The sequence below is a fragment of the Pinus tabuliformis genome, chromosome 5_2 (genome assembly GCF_031772625.1).
Source record: "Pinus tabuliformis cultivar Carrire ecotype Pingquan chromosome 5_2, CPIR1, whole genome shotgun sequence".
Taxonomy (NCBI): Eukaryota; Viridiplantae; Streptophyta; class Pinopsida; order Pinales; family Pinaceae; genus Pinus; species Pinus tabuliformis.
The window spans coordinates 527,043,595-527,055,809 of record NC_142306.1 but is presented as its reverse complement, the minus strand read 5'-3'; the positions used below and the strand labels follow the sequence as shown (position 1 = coordinate 527,055,809).

The 12,215-nt window shown below is 38.3% G+C and overlaps 1 long non-coding RNA gene across 1 annotated transcript; it reads right to left on the bottom strand.

Moving 5' to 3' along the window:
• Window positions 1-6,919: 6,919 nt before the first annotated feature.
• On the bottom strand, window positions 6,920-7,720 carry LOC149160037 (uncharacterized). The gene is made up of 2 exons (XR_016261188.1): window positions 7,559-7,720; window positions 6,920-7,269 (listed from the first exon to the last, which is right to left on the bottom strand). It is a non-coding gene; the product is annotated as an uncharacterized LOC149160037 (long non-coding RNA).
• Window positions 7,721-12,215: the final 4,495 nt, after the last annotated feature.

The window sequence follows — 12,215 nt, the reverse complement described above, 5'->3', positions numbered from 1 at the left end:
GTTGGAGATTCTCCGATGGAAAAATCTTTCAAACTATTTGCGTAAACACAATATTAGTAACTAGGCAGACTATTATTTTTATTGATAGAAATATCTAAATTATATTTTGGTCTATTGTTCAAATGAATGTATATAGTTGTAGGGCGTGGAATCAAAGAGATGTTGCGAGCCTGTCTTCATCTAAATCTTTAAGAACAAAATTTAATCATAAGTGTTAGCTTCGCCTCGTCGGGGCTGGGATTAGACAATCTCACCGCTGTCATTTTAGTAATATAATGATTACCTATTCTCTACATGTCCTCATTCAACTTATAGGATTCATCGTGAATTAAAATGAAATGGAGTTATTTGTACTGACAAGGGAGGCTGCGAGGCAGCAAGTCCCTGCATTGAGTAGATTCAGCCTCAGAATGCAGATAATGGTCATCCCGAATCGATTGAAGGTTGACCGAACTAGATGCTAAGAAAGTGCCACTCCTGCATGCTAGGTTATATCAATGAATGGTTCCAGCTTTAATCTACCTACAAACGCTCCAGCAGTGATATACATTGCAGCGTTGATTGCAAGGAGCATTGAGTTGGTATTACGAGCAAAATTGGTAGGTTATATCAATGAACAGTTCAAACTTTGAAAGTGCCACTCCTGCATGGTAGGTTATATCAATGAGATCAGATTTGAAGATTGCTTTACACAGTTCATTGCAAAGAACTATCCACACATCAATGAAATTAGCTAATATACACAATTGACTCCATTCTTGGAAATTTTGATAATTCTAAACAAAACTGAAAAAACAGAACAATACTCTGTTTTAACACAACGGAAATAAAAATCGTTTGCGGAATACGGTGTTTCAGCAACGCAGTGTCGTCAGTTGCTATTTGCAGTGTATCAGCAACGGTGTTTCAACAATGCTGAAACTCGTGTATCTGCAACACTCTGTTTTGACGTCAAGACTATTTTATGGTTACGGTGTAACAACAACGCGCAAATAAAACTTCTATTTATAAACAGTAAACCAACTGGTATAAATTCATCTTCCTCACATCGAGGGATTTTCACAAAAGATTATGCTGAAGAGCATCTTCCTCTTGACAGAGGGATTACAACAAGAATGCTTCAGTTCCACAAACCAATTTTCACTATCTCAGAAAATTACAGTTTTAGCACTGCTGTGCGTTACAAAACAAACTCTCTATCATTCTTTTAACCTAAAACAGAACTGTTGTTCATTACATTTATATGTTAAAACATATTTGGCTTTAAACAATAAGATAATAAAAATATCTTCTAAAGCTTATCTGCGTATTGAATGCAGAAAGCGATGATGTCTTTTGAAGAAATGAAGTCGGATGTTGCAGGGGAATTTAATGCTAAAAATTTAATGCACATTAATGTGGAAAATATCAAGCACAACTTTGAGGCATTCAACAGTCTGGAATATCTACAACAAATTAGATTTCTGTCCAACTATTTATGTTGCAGTTGGAATTAAATTCCAACACTCCCCCTTAATTTCAATTGTTGGGTTTTTTTGCATACCCAAGCATTTCCTGAAATGATCAAAACTTTTCTTTTCCAATGGTTTTGTCAAGATGTCAGCGAACTGATCCTCTGTTCTGCAGTGTTTCAAAACAATCTCACCATTGTTAACCAATTCACTTATGAATTGAAATTTGGTGTCTATGTGCTTTGTCCTTTTATGAAAAACAGAGTTTTTAGACAATGCTATTGCCGAGCTATTGTCACAGTAAATGGTTGTGCCATTTTCTTTTTCATGAAACAAATCTCTGAGAACTCTTCTCAGCCACACTGCTTGGCATGCTGCTGTTGTTGCTGCCACATACTCTGCCTCTGCTGTTGACAAAGGCACAACTGGTTGCTTCTTGGAAGCCCATGAGATGCCTCCCGATCCCATATGAAACACATATTCCGATGTGCTTTTCCTATCATCAACACTTCCATCCCAATCACTGTCAGTGTAACCTGTCAACATGAAACTTTCAGAAGAGGAGTATAAAATACCAAACCCCTTCGTTCCATTCACATACCTTAGAATCCTCTTGGCCTTCAACTTCATAGCCTGGAGGTTGTTCAACATAAACCTCTTCTTTTAACACTCCATTCAGGAATGCAGATTTAACATCCATCTGATAAATCTTCCATTTGTGTTGTGCTGCAATAGACAACACTGTTCTGACTATTTCCATCCTTGCTACTGGTGCAAAGGTTTCATCATAGTCTTTGCCTTGTTGCTGCTTGTAGCCTTTCACAACAAGTCTTGCTTTGTGCCTGTCAATCTTGCCTTCAGCATTGCTTTTGGTCTTATAGACCCACTTAACTCCAATGGCATCTTTGCCTTCAGGGAGGTCCACTAACTCCCATGTTTTACTCTTCTCAATTGCACCAATTTCTTCATTCATTGCTTTAATCCATTTATCTTCATTTACAGCATCTTCAAAATGAACTGGGTCATCAACATGACAATACAAAGCGAATAATGAATTCAGACCGGTATTGTTACTTACCTCTCCTTGTTCATAAATCTCATTCAAATTTCTGAATCTTGGTCTTCTTGGTGTGCTTAGAGTTCCATCCGAACTTGAGGGTATTTCTGATCCCTGTGGTGTGCTTGGAGAATCACTTCCTTGACTTCTCAAGGCTATTCGAATTCCAGCTTATGGTGTGGTTTGTTGTACTTGCTGTGGTGGAGGAGGAGCCACCAAGGAAGGATTATTTGCTACTGTCCCTTCCTCTTCTTCTTCGTGAGACACAATTGTCTTCACATTCAGTGTCTTCTCTAAGCTTCCATCCCAAGCTTCATCTTCAATAAACTGCACATCTTTGCTTACTATCAATTTCTTGGTGGATGGATTATAGAGTTTGTATGATTTTGACTCATCACAATAGCCAATAAAGACACACTTCTCCCCCTTACTGTCAGGCTTCTTCCTTAGCTGATCCGGTGCATGTGCATATGCTACACAACCGAATACTCTCACGTGAGTGACAGTTTTCTTTTGACCACTCCATGCTTCTTCGGTATTTTGTTCATGACAGCTTTAGTTGGGTATCTATTCAAGATGTAAACTGCGCAAATGACAGCTTCTACCCAATACTCATGCGGCAAGTGTTTTGCCTTCAGCATACTTCTGACCATGTCAAGGATGGTCCTATTCTTCCTTTCAACAACACCATTTTGTTAAGGTGTATACCTCGTGGTGAAATGCTTTTGTATGCCATTCTCTCTGCAAAAATGCAGAAAGTCTTTGGAGATGTACTCTCCTCCTCTATCTATTCTGAGCACTTTGATATAATGCCCACACTGCTTCTCAACAAGAGTTTTGAAGTGACGGAATTTCTCAAACACTTCACTCTTCTGTTTCAGCATATACACCCATGTCTTTCTGGTGTAATCATCAATGAAAGTTAAAACATATTTATTTCCGGCAAATGATGGTATTTGCATCGGTCCACACACATCAAAGTGAACAATTTCCAAGGGTGCTTTTGCCCTTATACTCTTTCCTGCTGGAAAGCTTTCTTTGTGTTGCTTGCCCAAGATGCAGCCTTCACAAAGGCTATCCGGTTTCTCAATCAATGGCAATCCCTTTACCATTTCCTTTTTTTGCAACAGATTCAAGCCTCCGAAATTGAGATGTCCAAATCTCAAGTGCCACAACCAATTCTCATCTTTCACTTGTTCTTGAAAGACTTCTTGTGTTACAGCTGCAATAGTTCTTCCTTCCTTCAAATCTGCCCTGAGTTTGAGAGGAAACATTCTATTGCTGGTCATCTGCACCTATGCAATGATCTTCTTACTTGGAGGTATGTCTCTGATTGTACACATATCATCTTTGAAGAAAACATTGTAACCTTTGTTAATGAGTTGTCCAATGCTCAAAAGATTACATTTCAGACTAGGTATATAGTATACCTCTGGCACAATCATCTGTTCTCCATTTCTTGCTCGGATATTGACTCTGCCCTTACCCTTGATAGATATCTTATTATTAGTTCCTGTTGTTAGCTCAGATTTCACATTTTCATCCAGATTGGCAAACATTTCAATATTTCCAGTCATGTGATTACTACAACCTGAGTCTAAGAACCAAAAATCTTCTTGTTTGTCTTGTGTAATGTTACATGCTAACAACACAATCTTTGGATTCTTATCTTCTTCATTTGCAAAATTAGCATTCTGTCTACTATTCATGTCATTTTGTTTTTTCGTACATTCATTGGCGTAGTGCCCATATTTCTTACAATAATGACATTGGACTTGGGATTTGTCATACCTTTGTCCACGCGCTTGCTGTTTGCTTGAACCTTCATCTTGGTTTTGATTGTAGCTCCTTCCACTCGTGCTTGCAGGATTATTTCTGCCTTTTTTTTAGCTTGTTCCATGACCTCTGTTATTTGCTCTGCCTCGACCTTTTCCTTGGCCAAAAGACATCTGAGTCTTGAATGCTTGCTCAAAAGAGGAATCTGTTCCTCTACTGAGTCTGTGTTCATGAGACATAAGAGAAGCACTCAGTTCATCTACTGTGAACTGTGAAAGATCCTTTGTTTCTTCTATTGCTACCACAATAGATTCAAACCTTGAGGGTAAAATTCTCAAGATCTTCTCTAAAATCCTTCTTTCTTCAAGAATCTCACCATGAGATCTTATCTCGGTTATCAACCCAATAACCTAAGTGAAGAATGAATCTATTGTATCAGATTCCTTCATGTTGAGTGTTTCAAATTCTCTCCTCAACATCTGCAACTTTGCAGTCTTCACCTTCTCCATGCTTTGATAGGCAGTTTTGAGAATATCCCATTCCTCCTTGGATTTTGTTGCTTCTACAATCCATGGAAAAACACTTTCATGTACTGATTGGAAGAGGAAGAAGAGAGCTTTGGCGTCCTTCTTCCTATCGCTCTTCAACTGGTCTCTTTCTGCTATTGTCAAAGCAGCCAACATTGTTGCATCTGCAGGTTCAGCATAGCCAATCTCAACCAGCTCCCATATTCCTTGAGAAGCAAACAATGATTTCATTGTTATGGACCAATAACTGTGATTTTTCCGATTAAACTGTGATAGTTGGGAATTTTTCAAACTTGTTCCAGCATCTGCCATCTTAACCTGTATGAATAAAGAAGAGATACTGACTGTATAAATAAAAACAGGCAAAAACTTTCTCTGCTAGAGAAAATATGCTCAATAAGCTTCTTACAGCTCCTACAGTGAAAAAACAAACTCTGCTTTTGACTCACTGAGTGCCTAGACTAGCTCTGATACCATGCTGGAATTTCTGATAATTCTAAACAAAACTGAAAAAACAGAACAATACTCTGTTCTAACACAGTGGAAATAAAAATCGTTTGCGGAATACGGTGTTTCAGCAACGTAGTTTCGTCAGTTGTTGTTTCAGCAACGGTGTTTCAGCAATGCTGAAACTCGTGTATCAGCAACACTCTGTTTTGACGTCAAGACTATTTTCTGGTTATGGTGTAACAACAACGCACCAATAAAACTTCTATTTATAAACAGTAAACCAACTGATACAAATTCGTCTTCCTCACATAGAGTGATTTTCACAAAAGATTATGCTGAAGAGCATCTTCGTCTTGACAGAGGGATTACAACAGGAACGCTTCAGTTCCACTAACCAATTTTCACTATCTCAGAAAATTACAGTTTTAGCACTGCTGTGCATTACAAAAGAAACTCTCTATCATTCTTCTAACCTAAAACATAACTACTGTTCATTACATTTATATGTTAAAACATATTTGGCTTTAAACAATAAGATAATAAAAATATCTTCTAAAGCTTATCTGCGTATTGAATGCAGCAAGCGGTGATTCCTTTTGAAGAAATGAAGTCGGCTGTTGCAGGGGAATTTAATGCACATTAATGTGGAAAATATCAAGCATGACTATGAGGCATCCAATAGTCTGGAATATCTACAACAAATCAGATTTCTGTCCAGTTGTTTATGTTGCAGTTGGAATTAAATTCCAACATCCATTAGAATTGTTTGTAATCATCTGAAGATTTAGAGTTGCAGAACAAATTAATTGTGAAACAGAGAATGTGCTTGACTTTGTAGACAGCCTTTATGTATTAGTCGGGGAGGCATCCATACATCCATAATTCCTATTACTGTGAGAAACGCATTTGAATATATATACTATGAGAAACCCATATAAACCAAGTCTGATACATCTCCACAAATAGCCGAACCAAACATGCAACCTCTGAAATCTAATGTCAAGGGCTATATCAGATTCGGCTCGAATTTATTTCAGATTCCAGTTTAGATTTATATGTGCAAGTATCTTATGTGATCTCATAAGAAAATGGTCTTTACATGGAAATGGTATCCAAGAATTATTTACCTCAGCCAATGTTCCTTTAACTGACTTGCACAAGAAGGGTATAGGAGGCTCCAGCGTCCATGTTGCTAGCCCAAAATCACACAACTGCAATATAAATAGTCACATAAGCACTATATACCAAAGATCTGAACGTTATTGAATGTGGAATCCATATGCAAGTTGCATCAAAAATAGATCTTCTGAACATTACTGAATGTAGAATCCATATGCAGATTGCAATAGAGGATCGAAGGAGATTCCTATAAATCGTATTATGAAGTCATAGTTAGAATGTGATCATATATAAATCATATATTGAAACAGAGCATGTCATTTGAAAGAGAGACTTATTGTTTGTAATCATTGGAAGATTTAGAGTTGCAGAACAAATAAATTGTGAAACAGAGAATGTGCTTGACTTTGTAGACTTTGTAAAATTAGTTCAATATGTGCATTAATCTGCAATGTTGCATTACCATTGTCACTTATAACGTTGTTTCCAAAAAATAACAACAACAATATGTAACATATTTTTGAGCTAGAATACGAACCTCAAGGTGTTGCCTCAACTCACTGCTGAGAAAGTGCCACTCAAGGTGTTGCCTCAACTCCCTGCTGAGAAAGTGCCACTCCTGCATGCTAGGTTATATCAATGAACGGTTCCAGGTAGGAATGCAGTTGGATCTGCTGGAGGTTGGTTTTTTACTCAGCTTTATGAGAAATCATACTTGTCCATTTGTAGTTTTGTATATTTCGAGCCATAAGATTCAGGAACTCTGGAAAATCAATTGTCCCATTTCCATCAGCATCAACTTCACTGATCATGTCCTCCAGATCAACTTCAGTTGGATTCTGTCCTAGAGAGCGCATAACAGTACCCAATTCTTTGGTAGTAATGCAGCCTGTAGAAAAGCATGGTCAGCAGATTGGCTCAATTAAATATGACCCCAGCTAATTATTCTTCAATTTTAAATATCATAATAATGCTACAAATGACCTCAGTATTGCACCATGGCCGGTTGGTAAAGGAAATCAATTTAACTAAAGCCAAAACCACTGATTAGGCATCTTCAGCTTTCTGCCTCATTTTAATGCTTTCATTAGCCAATTTCATTAAAATTGGAGGTCATTGACTTGAGAAACAAAAAATTTATTCCATATAAGCATAATTCTAAAGATTTGTATGCCTACCATTGACTGCCCAGTCTAACACCACACACCCACTGGCAGAGTTTGGGTAAACGATATCCAATGCCACCAAATTGGAAGAGACGTGCTGCCCAAAGATCTCGGACCATACAATGAAAGTATTTATCAATCAAATTTCTCACGCAAATTCCATTCAAATTCAATTCCCTGCCAACACGGTAACGTAACAACTGCGGCAGCGGTTCCAGTTAATTTGGCCAACTGAATGCAACATTCAATCATGGCAAATTAAATCCTTTTTTGTCCACACTGGGCTACCGTTACCATTAGTTTCTAGTTAATACAAAGTTACCCTTTAATGGAATATCCATACCCACAATCCTTGCCAACCTAGCTACATAGTTACTATTTGCTTGCACTTCTGGGTGAAACAACCCCTATCTTTTCTCTAAATTGAGAAACAGAGAAAGGCAAGGAAACTCCAGCACCTCAGCACCTGCTAATTCAGCAATCTCCCAAGTTTAGAATTTAATATTACAAGACCAAGAATTGAAATAAAATCCCAGCTTCTTTGTCTTCTGTAATTTGACGAAGAGGAGGCTTGATTAACCATGTTGTTCCGTTACAGAAGCCGAAGGAAAGAGTCACAGAAGAAAATGGCTTTCACAACATTAGATCAGAAAAAGAATCACATTAGATTGTGTGCTGCTATTACTTCTATTGCTATTGTTTTCACAATTGCTGCTACTGCTGCTAATCAGTTTCTTCAAGGTTTGTTAACACTGGTGAAATTCTTCATATCATTTTTGAGATTATCTATTTAGAGTAAGCATGGAAGCAATCATCACCTTCTAAACACTTAGGAATAAAACGTCCTTGGAAAATCAGCAATGCTAAAATACTGTACACTGTGCTTAATTTTAGTTTTGTTCCCATTGTTTTCACAATTGCTATATTACTACTTATCAGTTCCTTGAGGTTTGGCAATATTAATTTTGGAATTATGTAGATAAAGGAAGCCATTTTTTTATAGCAAGGCAAAATCACTGGTCAGTCATTCAAAAAATGCCATTGTTCAAGAACACCCAATCATAAAGTTACGGTACATCTAAAAATTTAAACATTTTTGCTAGCAATGCGTAAAGATTATTGATTACAGAAAGTCTTGAAAAAGAAAAATAAATGGTCTACCCCTACTCCCTATAATATTATGTCAGAATCTTATAACTACGGTTGTCATTCACATGCCGCTGGAATAAGTTCTGAAGCACTGCAGCCTCGAGCTGAAACTCCACGAAAACTACAGAGACAACAGATGCAAATCTAATATCCAAGAAGCCAAGAATTGGCACTACTAGTAAGCCCAAGAAGCCATTCTAGACTACCTTGCCAGCACTTTATGTGGGGAGGCCATTGAAGGTTTGAGTTACCTTTATCGTTAGACTTTGCGGGATTTTACAGTACCCAGGCCCAAAAGCCAAATGGTCACTTAGAGTTTCGTTGATTACTCTTTTCTTACCATTCTGAAGGAGAAGTTACCAATGGACAACACTGTGGAATGTATTCATATGTTTAATGAGGTTTTAGGTCTACGATCCAACCATCCTATAGTCACTACTATCAGTGAGCCCAAGAAGTAAAAACAGATCCAAACTCAGCCCGAAGAACCGATCAAACCCTGTCACAACATAACATAACCTCACTTACCATTAAAAATAAAATGAAAACCATTTCCTAGAAACCCAATAAATTCATTAGAGCAAAACCCTTATTACCAAAAGGAATACAAAATTTAACCCTAAGTCTACCGGCAAAACTCAAAAATCAATAGAATCATCTCAGAACAAATACATACCGAAGCCATCTTCAACAAGGTATGGTATGATTATCGCAATTGTATGTGAACTTCTTGTTGCTGGCGGGAAGCTTTTGTAGGCACTGAGCAGCAATACTTGTAAAATTGCCTTTGCATTCCGTGTATTCTGCAAGCACCACAGTGCCCCTCGCGACAAAAATGTATATCAGAGATTTCTGCCCCATAATACCTTCGGATCTAAAGGCCCTTCACTGATATTAACCGTAGATAACACTATAAAAACCCAACCCTAGAAAAAATTAAGATAACTTCAGGAATTTTGTGGAGAAAACTGATGAAACCACACCCGATTTAGTAAAGGAGGAAGAGGGCTTTTAGAAGGGAAGAAATCGCACGTAAACTTGTTATGCGAAAGGAGGCAAGGAGTAGCATTAGAGCGCTCAAACAATGAAAATATATGAAAAAGCGAAAAATGAAATTTTATAAACAATTTAATATATAATATAAATGTAAGTTTCAACTATTTATAATAACAACTTGGCTTACATGCATTTGACAAATGTTGTCTTGCTCTTGCCACTCAGCTTGTACTTCAGCGAACGGCCTCCCACTTCTTGAACTTCGAAAATGAGAACCAAAGACGTGTGGAAGGTGACCCTAAACACGTTGATGGACGCTTGTCTAAAGCCACACCCTTTAAGCCTCTGTACCCGCAACGAAGGTGTCGTCTGCTGCACCAGCCACACCCATGGAGGCTCAGTACGCACCACGAAGGTGTCATCAGCTACATAAATGTCAAAATAAAACTAGATGGGAGTGGCATATGATTCTGAAACCTCCTTTATAGTTGGAAGAAACGTTCTTTCTCTTGGTTTTTGTATGCTTTCATAAAGCAGGTCAGTAGATGAGGGAATGAATTCATATGAACCTTGAGAAGGCATTTGTTTACGGGAATGAATTCATAGTGAACCTTGAGAAGGCATTTGTTTATGGATATTGGAAGGCAATGAAGGTTTATGTATATGGGAAAGCATTAGTTTTTGAATTTGCTGCAGGACATTATAGTTTGGCTTCTTGTTTGGATTTTTGAGGGTATTGAAAGAGTTCAGGGAGCCTCAGAAACTGATGAAAATGCCGAGAACAAGAAACAAAAGGTCGATCATGGCCCTTCTGACACTAATTATGAACATTCAGCATATTAAAAAATGAATGCAATCGAATTTAGCAAGAATGGTCAAAATAGTAGGGTTTATCTAAAACCCTCGAGTTTCTTTCAGTCATCAAGAATCTTGCTCTGATGAAGCTGTAGCCCAAAGATGGTAAGCCTGTATGTGGGGGCTTTTCAGTTTTTATGATACGAATTCATGCCAGAATTCAATGTAATGCAGTATGAACATTGAATGATTTTCCCCCTACTCTGAACCCTTTAAGCAACTCAATCTCTTCGTGCCATAGCCAGATATTTTCGAGGCTCCACCTCTCTTCGGGGCGCAAGGTCTAAGCAGCAAGTAGGCTCAGGTCCGTTTCATTTCATCTCCCAGCCCGGGCTTATTCGAGCCATCCTAGCCAAGTTCCGAAGCCAGAAATCTAGCCAGCAGCGGCAGTAGCCATGCATTCATTATCTAGCCTACAAGCAATGCTGCTTCAGTCATGCGCCTCCAGTTACTGGCTGCTATGGACTTCAAACATATATATGTGCTATAGCTGGTGGGACTGTGTACTTGACTGGATAAAGAAAAACCTGGTAAGCTTCTAGCTCTAGGTCTTATATATAATCTGAACATAGGGGATATGGAAGTGGGTCTGCTCGAATAGAGACTGGGTCTCGATCTACGGAACGATAAAGGGAAACATACTTATATAGCACTTAGTACTATGAATAACAGACAAACAGGACTATCCGTAGGTCTATCAAAGCAGAAGAACATTATTTATACCTAATGGACTTCTGGTCTTTCCCCTGTATCCTTTGTATAGTTAATTGGAAGTTAGGTATTCTAGGAATGAATCAACTATATCGATTGATCATGCTGCTGGTATTGTATAAGCTTCTCATTGTGCTCGTTCAATAGAACTGACTCCATAGTGACTCTGTGTGAGCACAACAATGACAGTGCGCTGGCCAGGTAACTATTGTTGCTGCTTGTGATGTTTGTATTTCTGTTGCCTGTGTTGTTTGTATTTTTGAGATCCTCGTATCTGGATTTGAAGGCATTTGAAGGCAGCAGAAGCCGAACTGCACTGTGGGGTTTACAGAAATAGATGTCTAGAGGCAGACGTTTTTTTAAACGCAGACCAGCCCACTGTCACATTGTAACTTGTCTGGGCCACGACACAAAAAGCCAGGTGCATCCAGCAATCTGCAACTAGCACTGGACCTGAATCGGAATTGAGCCAAATTAAGAGACCACAGCAGAAAGAAAGGGGAAACAAGAAAGGGAGGCCAGAAAAACACCTGCACCATGCATGGACACCTACACCATCTGCATGCACAACAACACCTGCCAATATGCTCAAACCTGCTAATATGCTCAAACTATGATCAAACTAAAATTCCAACCTGCAAGCAAACGCGAAAATAATTCAAACTAATGTTAACATTAATATGAACTCTTTGACCGCCACTAATAATAAACAGGGTAAAGCAAAATAAACCTATGGTACAACCTCTTTCACCTCGGGAAGACGCCAAATAAGATGGAAAACAAGGTTATTTTTGAAGACTTTGGTTACCCCGGCAATGGAAAACACCGTCGCATTTGAAAACTTTGGTCACCCTCCAATAATCACCGTAAATTAATAACATAGCACTTCAAATTAATGCTATAGCAGTGCATTTGGATTACTATAGTCCCTAGCCATTGCCAGATGGCAGGGACTAAT